The sequence below is a fragment of the Meleagris gallopavo genome, chromosome Z (assembly GCF_000146605.3).
Source record: "Meleagris gallopavo isolate NT-WF06-2002-E0010 breed Aviagen turkey brand Nicholas breeding stock chromosome Z, Turkey_5.1, whole genome shotgun sequence".
In the NCBI taxonomy this organism is placed as follows: Eukaryota; Metazoa; Chordata; class Aves; order Galliformes; family Phasianidae; genus Meleagris; species Meleagris gallopavo.
In genome coordinates this window covers 17,257,252-17,267,101 of record NC_015041.2, presented here as the reverse complement: position 1 = coordinate 17,267,101, position 9,850 = coordinate 17,257,252, and the positions used below count along the sequence as shown (strand labels likewise).

General features: G+C 37.1%; 1 long non-coding RNA gene across 1 annotated transcript; it reads right to left on the bottom strand.

The window, feature by feature from the left end:
- Positions 1-403: 403 nt before the first annotated feature.
- LOC104914905 lies at positions 404-9,799 on the bottom strand. The gene is made up of 3 exons (XR_796177.3): positions 9,374-9,799; positions 5,083-5,137; positions 404-1,293 (listed from the first exon to the last, which is right to left on the bottom strand). It is a non-coding gene; the product is annotated as an uncharacterized LOC104914905 (long non-coding RNA).
- Positions 9,800-9,850: the final 51 nt, after the last annotated feature.

Below are 9,850 nucleotides of genomic sequence, written 5' to 3'. Positions count from 1 at the left end.
AAAAAAAAAAAAAAGAAGGAATAGTTGCTGAACTATTTTAGGAGGCTTGGGGAACCATTATCTATTGCTATGAACCTTTCCATTAACTTGCTTTCTTACTACCTGGAATGAGACAACTGAAATACCTACTGTCCTCTTCCTGAAAAGTCACTATTTTAAACCTTGTTATAAAAGCAATTTTACTTTCTATCTTTCTTGATGAAATTGAGGAAACTTGTTAAAGCATATGTGAGAGTCTTGAGAAGTATAGAGAAGTTAAAAGAAAAGTGCCAACTTACAGTGCAGTTATTTCAAGGTTACCTCCACCAAAAATAATGGCTCAGTTGTGCTACTGTAATACATAGTAGTCTTTGTTTCTTGAAAGAACTTAAATATTGGCAATACAAAATGTGTGAGGGTGCTGAGTAATTCAAACCCTCATTAGAAATTAGGAATGTAATTAAGATAATGAGTAAAAAGTTTCAGACATTATTTCAGTAATAAAAAGTAGCCAAAGAATTCTGTTTCTAATTCTAAATAAGCATCTTATCCAATTTTGTCCAAAAGCTCTGTCTTTACAAATAATACTGTTAAAGTTGGCTTTGAATTTTCCAGCATCTTATTCAACATGATGTTGGTGAAAAATCGCAAAATTCACCTGATTTGGATTTTGGTTAAGCACTATGGTCCTTTTTACCTCTGATTTTTTTCATAATGTTGAGCCAGTACGATTTTCTGATTTTCCATTGAGAACTGAGTGAAACTAGGTTTGAACAAGGTTTGCTTTTAACTTTAGGCTTTCCCATTCGTAGAAGTTAGATTAAAACTAAGAGGGTTTAATGCTATGCAAGTTTTATGGGAATGAAGTGCTTCTAAACCCCTGCAAACTGAAGCCATTATGTTTGATCAAGTGTAACGTTAATGTAATACAGTGGATGTCACTCATATTCCTCTACTTGATGTGAACAGATGAATAACTTAATGGAGAAGGTGGAAAATAAATTGGAGAAATGTTCAGAATGGGCAAGAATCTCACCTTGTGATTCTTCCAATCAGAAGATGCTGTGTAATTGTATTGTTTACAAACGACCTGGGAAACACAGTTGAATCAAAGTAGTGCTGTTCTTTTCGCTACAGAAAGAAGCAGCTCCACAGAGCCTGTCTCTGGAATTATGCTTCCCTTGATCTGCTGCTGTAGGTACAGCAGCAGAAAGGAGAAAGCGGGAAGAGCGCTGACTGTGCTTAATCTCTCCTCTCTTGCTTTTCTGCTATCCAGCTGGAAAAGTAATACCTTGCTGTTGTTTCCTCCTCCAGCTGCAAATCAAGGCAAGCAAAAAATTAAGACTCTTTCACATGCAGTAATTATGTAGCACAATTATATAGCACCAGCGAGAATGTAGCTGGTGGTGTTTAGTGTGCTTCTGAAATAGACTTAGCCTTTGCTCTTTACTCCAAGTAGGAGAATTATTGACATTTTTAGCTTAGTGGGAGAAAAACACTTTTCATCTTAGTCAACTCAGCTTCTCATCAGTAAAGTTCTGCATTTGACCGGGCTAGTCAAAGCTAAAGCTTTAGCTATGTCTCTGTACCAGTATCATACACATGGTTCCTACTCACTTCCCAAATTTTGAAATCACCTGGGTAAGAGGAGAGGGATGGCTTTGTGTTTAAAGATGTATCACTTCTGTGTGGCTGGATTGCACTTACTGTTTTTCACATAATTGAATTGAGCACTTTAATATACAGAACAAGAATATAATACTCGTAGAAATGCTCTTGTAATGGAGATTTTGATGCATTCAAAGAAACAATCTTCTAGCGTACGTGTTTTCTATAAGAAACAAAATCAGTGCTCGTAAGGAACTTTGCATTTGTATTCAAATTTTAGAAGTCATAGAATCACACAATCATTAAGGTTGGAAAAGACCTTCAAGATCATCTAGACCAACTGTCCACCTACCACCCATATTACCCACTAACCTTTCCCCTAAGTACCATCTACACATTTCTTGAACACCTCCAGGAAAGGTGACTCAACCACCTCCCTGGGCAGTCCATTCCAGTGCCTGACCACTCTTTTGTTGAAGAAATTTTTCCTAATATCCAACCTGAACATACCCCTGTGCAACGTGAGGCCATCATCTCTCCTCCCCTCAGTGCAGCAGTTTGTATTGTAGTAAATATTTTAATTGAGTTGATTTATATTTTACTTTATATTAGAAATTAATTTGGTATTTATACAAAGCCCACTTGTAGAAAAGTACATCTCTGAATTAATTGTGTCTTAACACAGGGAAAGTTTAGAAAAAAGGCAGAAATGTCATTTGCACAGTAATAAAATAAGCACTTTAATTATATTTAAGTGTGGAAGGCACGGGATTAGATAGCTAGTGAAATTAAAGTTGTTTTTTCCTTTTTTTTCCTCCAAAATGGGAAATATTACTGTTCACCAAAAATCTCTATCAAAAATGAAAATTGCAATGGAGCTACCTCTATGAAAATCTGTCTGTGAACTGGAAAGGTAGCCTAACTAATTAGTGGTATGTATTAGGTCAAACTAGCATAATTAAATAGTTTAGGTTAATTTCCCTTTTATTCTGTTAACAGTGATTTTAGTAGTATTTAATTTTGGAGTCTATAACTTATAAAAGACATTCAACAAAGAAGGGCTATTGATTGTTAATTTCTTTCTGCAATGGGATTTAGGAATGTATGCTGAAACAAGTGTATTACTCTTAGCATAACTGTCCCTTTGTAATTGCTAATAAGTACATGATTATTGTAAGTGAATTATACAAGTAGATTATGTGAGATTTATGTGGGCATGTTTTTGCAATACTTTCCTTTGCTATGATTTGTAGTTCTACATCTAACAACATCCTTTATATTTAATCAGACCTTTTCTTTTTAAAACACTCAATTTTTTCCTCTTTAATAATTCATGTTTTCAATTGATTTATAGAATGGCGATCTACTGAATTGCTTTTCAGTTGCTAGCAGGAATGTGTTTCTGTTTCATGAGTCATACGATTAAAAAAAAACACTCTGATATGAACAGTTAGTGTCTGTCCACTGTCTCCAAAATTTGAGCTAATTGGACTGAAGAGAACTCAGAAAAAATTATGCAAAACACGCTACAGTTTCTTAAATGCCACTGCGCTGAATTATGTCAAGATTAATGTCAGTAGCTATTATCAGTGGTAAACAGCACTGAACAAAATCATCCAGCCTAGATGCTGCTTTAGCATTGGTTCAGTTCCTGTACAGGAAATACAACTGTCTGTCCCTCACTTTACTCTCACACCGAAAGAAACATTTAAACCAGTGCAGAAGTATCTTTGTCATGAAATAGGTTGAGATTATTAGTTTCCTATTTAAATTGCATAATGTTTTTTCTCATCCAATTAGACTTGTTATCTTGTAATATTTTCACCATCTAGGTTACATTTCCATCTCAGTTTTGAATGCCTCCTAATGCACATATAAAACATGCTTCCCATATATTCTCTCTTATATATTCAGGCCAAGAATAAAATGTAGTGGTTTGCAATTTGTTCCAAGTCCAGAAAGTGAAGAGACAAAATAAGCCATCCCTAATTATTTTCTGTATTGTCAAAATTACCTATCTTAACTGAATTATCGAAACCATAAATATCTGTTAAGAACTGTAGCACCATTTTGAAGCAGTGAGAGACTCAACAGTATTTCCAGTGCACTGTTACTGCTACTACTGTAAGTACAGTGCCTTGAAAATATCATCAAAACATTGGTAAACAAAGATAGGAAAACAAACAAAATTCCTACCTTCAAAGCACTTTACTTTTTATTTTCCCATGAATTTCTTGAAAGCAAGGCCACATTTTTAAAAAAAGGTGCTAAAGGTTAAGAATCCTAACAAAGTTAAAATGGCATTTTCTCGTGAGATGAAATAATACCTTCTGTTTTATGAACCTTGCCCTGCTAAGATGTGACTCACACAGAGAGCTCTGAGATGCTAATACAGGACTAATAGGTGCTACGGCTGGAGCAGCAGCTCTCCCATTCAAGCCTCCACTCATCTGGGAACTTCCCATCTCCTGTGAGGAGGCTTAGGCAAATTCCAGGAAAATGGAAAAAGAAGTGCATTTTTCTAAATCATTTGCAGTTACAGCTCTCAAATGTAGAATGTTCTGTTGCTATTGAGACATTCAGCTTTCGCAACATGCATACATCTCTCTTCTTTAAATCATTTTCAGATGAAACCTGACTCAATCTACTGAACTGGCTTTGAGAGAGCCACATCTTATCATATCCTTTGTATTGGAGGTGACCAGCTCTTTGGTCAGCTAGTCTAACTCTTGGCTTGACAGGATATTAATCTTTTAGAGTGTATCATTTCACAAACCTGAGTGGGAGACAGGTCAGAAGAACTGTTTAAACAGCATAACCAAGGAAGAGGTGATCTGCTGCTTTTGGGAGAGAATACAGTGCCAATGAATGTGGATGTACTTCTTCCTGAATAATTAATCTGATTATTCTATGGGAATTCTGTTCAGAGACTGACAATTTCTGTAGGTGGAGGCTTACAGAAGAAGAGAACAGAAGCCTCCAAACAGAGGCAGATAATGCTTCTAAAGAGATAAAATAATTCCTCTGGTCCTGAGCTAAGCTTAGTGAGGTGTGTTTTAACTGAATATTATCTTCATTCTCCTTACTGTCCTCCTTTCAGCCTTTGAGAGGAAACATGAATCTCCCAGGTGTAGTTATCCAGAAATCAGATTCTTGGATAACTAACTGGAAGGCAAAACACTTCATTATATTTCTGGTCTAGACTTGTTTGCAATGTTTTGTGAGAGAGCAGTTTATTTTGTCCTCTGTTTTTTTAACTTTTCTCTCTCTAACTGGGGAACTCCAATTTTCTACTGATCTCAAAAGTGAAAATATTCAAAATATTCTTTTGTTTTTAATTTACTTGTATTCATATTCATTGTATGGAATGTTTCTTACAAAAACTAAAGACTTTGATTGAAAGACTTGCAATGTCTGAAAATACATATTCAGATACTGTTAGCTTTATTCGTGAATTCTGGTACTCCAGTAAAAATTTAAATGATTTAGACTTACATTTTCTGACGAGAACAGGTATCAAACTGAGATAATTTCCATTACAGAATTCAGGCTGCAAAAACAGATGCATATCTGTTAGTCTTCGTTTCATCTTAGTACGGCTATTCTTCTCCAATAGGCACTGTAGCAATCAATACTTACTGAAAATATATATTTTTTAAATTAACTTTTTTAAAAAATGGACGGAAATAATCCTAGTTGTCTTCTATATGACATTGTGAGTTGTCTCACTCCAACAGAAATTTAAAATAACACCTTTGAACTTTGGTCATTGGAAGGATATTTAAGGGTTTATATAAAGGAAAAAAATTTGAGCTATAGGATAAACGTCCAGTTTTTTTCTTGTTGTTTATATGGTGCCATAATTCAAAGATCTGCTATGTCAATCAGCAAAAATTCCTATCCTAATGAGACTAGAAACCAAATTTACCTTAAAAAGTCAAGACTTTCATCATCTTTTGTTAGCAAATTCTGAGCTGTTGTTTTCATTATGTCTGGATGATCTTGAAAGTCATAGAACTGTAAAGTTAAACAAATTCTGCAAAGTTAATAGAAGTAAGTCATGATGGTCTGCTTTTACACCTTTGTTATTTTACACAAGTTTTGATAAATGAGTTTACTTCACTGATGGACACTTTATGATTATTTTGTATATTGGCAGTTACAGTCGTTACAAGTAAGTATAATTTAGCCAGCAACCAAAGCTGATTGCAAATACTCCATGGCAATATAAAATTAAGGCTTCAGCCTGTGACGCCTGTTTCAGCAGCCAAGCAAACTCAAGAAGTTTCTCTGGGTGCTTGAATATTGTAATGCCATGCTTGTAGGCTGCTGTGTAAACCTGAATATGACGTGTGCCAGATGAGTTACAAAACCCATGAAACAACCCAGTTCAGTGATCTGGACCTGAGCATGCATGTATAAGTCCACTACACAGGAGTTACAGGTGGCAGAGGAAAGATTTCAGGCTGTCTTAAGTGTTCAGGCCAGTCATCTCTCTCCTACAGCCTTAGCTTGCTATCTGGTCTTTACTTCAAGCGTATGACAATTGTCAGGACTTCACTTGGGTCTCTGTCTGTAGCAGAAATGTAGGATGCGTTTCAAAGTAGAATAAATTATTCATTCTTAAAACAATCCACTAAATGAATCACTGTCAGCATAAGATTGAACAGGTCAGAGCTGGATTTTCTAGTTATCTATTAAATTGCTGGTCAACTAAAGCTGATTATAACTGCATTTTAAATTGCCTTTTAGAAACAGTATCTATCATTTTGGATTAAGATTATTGCTATAGCATAGCCATAGTGTTTTCTTTTTAATATAAAAATATTCTTTAAGCATACCTGTTTCTTAAACAGTGGGTGAGTAAAAAGGAAAAAGCAAGTCCACTAGACTGACATGAAGAAAATTAGGAAATTATTTATAAACTATAAAATTACTGTTATAGCTAGACTTAATCAGTCTTTATTCATAAGAAATGAAAGTTGTCCCCTGTGGCCTGTGTGAAGGAGTGGGTTAGTCCTAGTTGGAATTCAGAATTAATTTTCATTAATTTTCACTAATTCTGAATTAAAAATTGTCCATTTATAACATGTTGTGACTACCCATGTATCTAATTGGTTCCCTTCTTGAATTGTCAGAAAAAAGGCAAAAAAAAACTGGCAAGGATGAACTCTTGACAAAACTGTCTGTCAGTAAACCTATCTCAGATTACATCAGCCTATACACTAATGCATTTTACACTACTAATCCAAATTAAAGCAAGATAGCCCTGTGAAAGTACATCTAATTTTATGCAAATCTCACTGGCATGACACTTCAGTATTGCTTCTGTACAAGAAAAAACCCACGACCAACAACACAAAAAAAAAACTTAATTCCCCCATTCCCATAATCAAATTCTTGTACCTTTCCCAATGAATTCAGATACAATACTTTCTGTTCTCCTTGCAAAAGCATTGGCACTGTAATATAGATAAGACTGTACTTCTACTGCTGCCTTTTCTGTGTTTCTTGTAGCAATTTTTTAGTTAAATTGGTAATATGCTTTGATTATCTGTCAAATTGGTCTTTAAAACATTAGGTGTACTCTGAAAATATTGCATTGTTAGTATCTTGCCTTATAAATTCAAATATATAGGACCAGATCAACTGGCCAAAAGGGCAATGTGATTATCAGTTGTGGAAAGTAATGGTGGTTAGAGAGATCCCTGACAGTTGGGAATAGGTTAATGCTACCCCCATTCTTGAGAAAGGCAAGCAGAAGAACCAAAGTACTACAGTGGTCAGCCTCATCTCTGTTGCTGGAAAGGTCCAGCCACACATCTGAATCTTTTTTCAGTTGTAAAAGATGTGTAGATAGTCAGGGCTACTCAGTTTATAGATGTATCTAGGGCAAATAATGTTTGATCAAATTTCCTGCCTTCTATATAAAAGACAAACATGAAGAGGAGAGGATATAGCAAAGCTTCAGTTTAGTAAGGCTACTGAGACAACCCCCCCAAAACATTCTCATCTGGATGCTGAGGAATTCTGGAGTGGATGAGTAGGCTGTAAGGTGGGATCAAAGTGTGGAGAATGATGATTCAGCATCTGGCAGGCAGGTGGTAATGAGCACATTACCATCAGGGGCTGATACTGGAGCTGAAATGCCAGCAGCCCAGGAGAGGATTACCAAGATCTCAGGGCCTAAAGAACAGCATGGCCTGTGAGCAGTGCATGAGGGAGCTGAGTTTTTCAGTCTGCTGTGGAGGGGGGGAAAGGCCATCTAATAGCAACATACAGTTACTTGAAGGGTAGCTACAAAAGGCAACAAATTTGAGCTCCACAGAAGAGCAAGGGTCCATGACTGGGAGGTTCAGGTAGAACATGAGGAAAAGCCTCTCCACTAGGAATGTGGTACAGAACTGGAGAAGATTCTCCAATGGAGGCTGGAAAATCTGTTTTTCTGAAACTGAAACAAAGCCATGGCTGATGTGATCTGGTTTTGGTGATATATCTTTGAGTGGGAGGTTGGACTGCACAACCTCAAGAGGGCCCTTCCAAAGAGCATTTCTATGACTCTGTGAAATGGCAGTGAGATCAGAGAACTGTCTAATTTTAAGAGACTAAAGGGAACTAGAAATCTGAAGTATGGTCTTACTACAATAAGGGAACGGTGAAGGAAAAAGGTCAGTTAGTGGATTTGTATCTTATATGCCTATATCTCACGCTGCAATTTTCCCAGTGGTGTGTTTCATTTTGGACATCCCTTTCTGCATGCCCCACATCGGTCTTTCATCTCTTCCAGTCTTTCTGCCTTCTGTGTGACATCAGGACTGTCACATTCTGCTCCAGCTGGGCAAAAGGCAGCATCAGAGGTCTCTGGTTCAGAAATAGGCTGGTGTGACTGGATAAAGAGGAAGAGGGCCAAAAGCTTGGTAAAATGCGTGAGCTCAAGCTCTGGGTTCTTTCAGTGGAAGTGCTGTTGTTCTTTACAAATATTTATAGTATTTATCATAATTTATCTGAAACTAGGTGGGGAGACCAAAAGTTAGTAGGGCGGTGAGGGGATGGTGGATTACCTAAGACAGTATTGTTGGCTTTGAAAATTGAGGAGTTGGAGTTCTGTCAAATAGAAGTGTGAATTTAAACCTTCAGAGAGTGAATCTTGATTTTAGGAACTCTTCATGTCTGGGAAGAAAGACTGACTTTTAAGATGGAGAATGGAAGAATGCATCAACACTTCATCAGTTGACATAGACATGCATTTCCATTTACAAAACATTAAGAAATTTAGAAAAAAATGTCTGATGCTTATGAAATCTATGAAGGGATGGTAACAGGAAAGGCAATACCAATTCTGTGATAAAGGAAGTGGAAGTGCATGAAGCTAATCAGAACAGTCTAATGAGTAGATTAACAGTGACTGGAAGAAAATAAGTTTGTTTTTTTTTTTTCTGAGAAATGTGGCAAGTGAGAGTGTTCTGAGACCTTCTTGTTTAGCACTGAAATTCTGGCAAATACAGTAGAAAGACTTGACAAATACCTGTTAACAGTTTTCACATGAACACCTTCCGGTTACACTTCCATGTTTTATCAGGAGTGTAGAGATCACATTTTTCTCATGAATAAGAAGTGTGAGGTTCTAGAATACTGTTACCTAGGACAAATATAAATTTCTCTTCAAAGATAAATTAATGCAAAAATTTCCTTCTGTTTTGGATTGTTCACACGAACGCAAAATAATTTGAAATGTGAAAGTAACTTAATACTATTTAGGATTAAGCACCCACATTGTAAATTTTACCTTTAAATGTCGTTCCTGCAGCAGTCACAAACTCCTGGAACTAGTGGTTTAAAATGTAAGAGCATCTCTGTAGGCTCAGCACCTCTATAATTAAACCTTCCTTGCATTGATTTACAGCCAGTATTACTCGCAGGAGGGAGAGAGCTTACTCATCGGGGAAGATGGCAGACCAGGCGATGATTTCAAGTTGGGGAACAGCCGATTTCTGGACCTGAGATGACAAAGATTGAAAGTAGGGTGGTGGGAGGAGGAATTTAGGGAGTAGCAACCCGTTTATAACCCATCTCAAAGTTCTCAGTGAATCCGAGCGCGAGCAACTTTGTCACCTGCCGTCTCTGCAGCTCGTGCTCCCCCGGGCGGGACTTAACGCCGGACCGGCAGCGAAACGCCGGCGGCCGCCTGCCGGGACCGGGTCCCAGGAGGGCAGAGCTCCCCCGGCGGGAAGAGCCCCGAACCGAGCCCACTGCACCGCCCGCT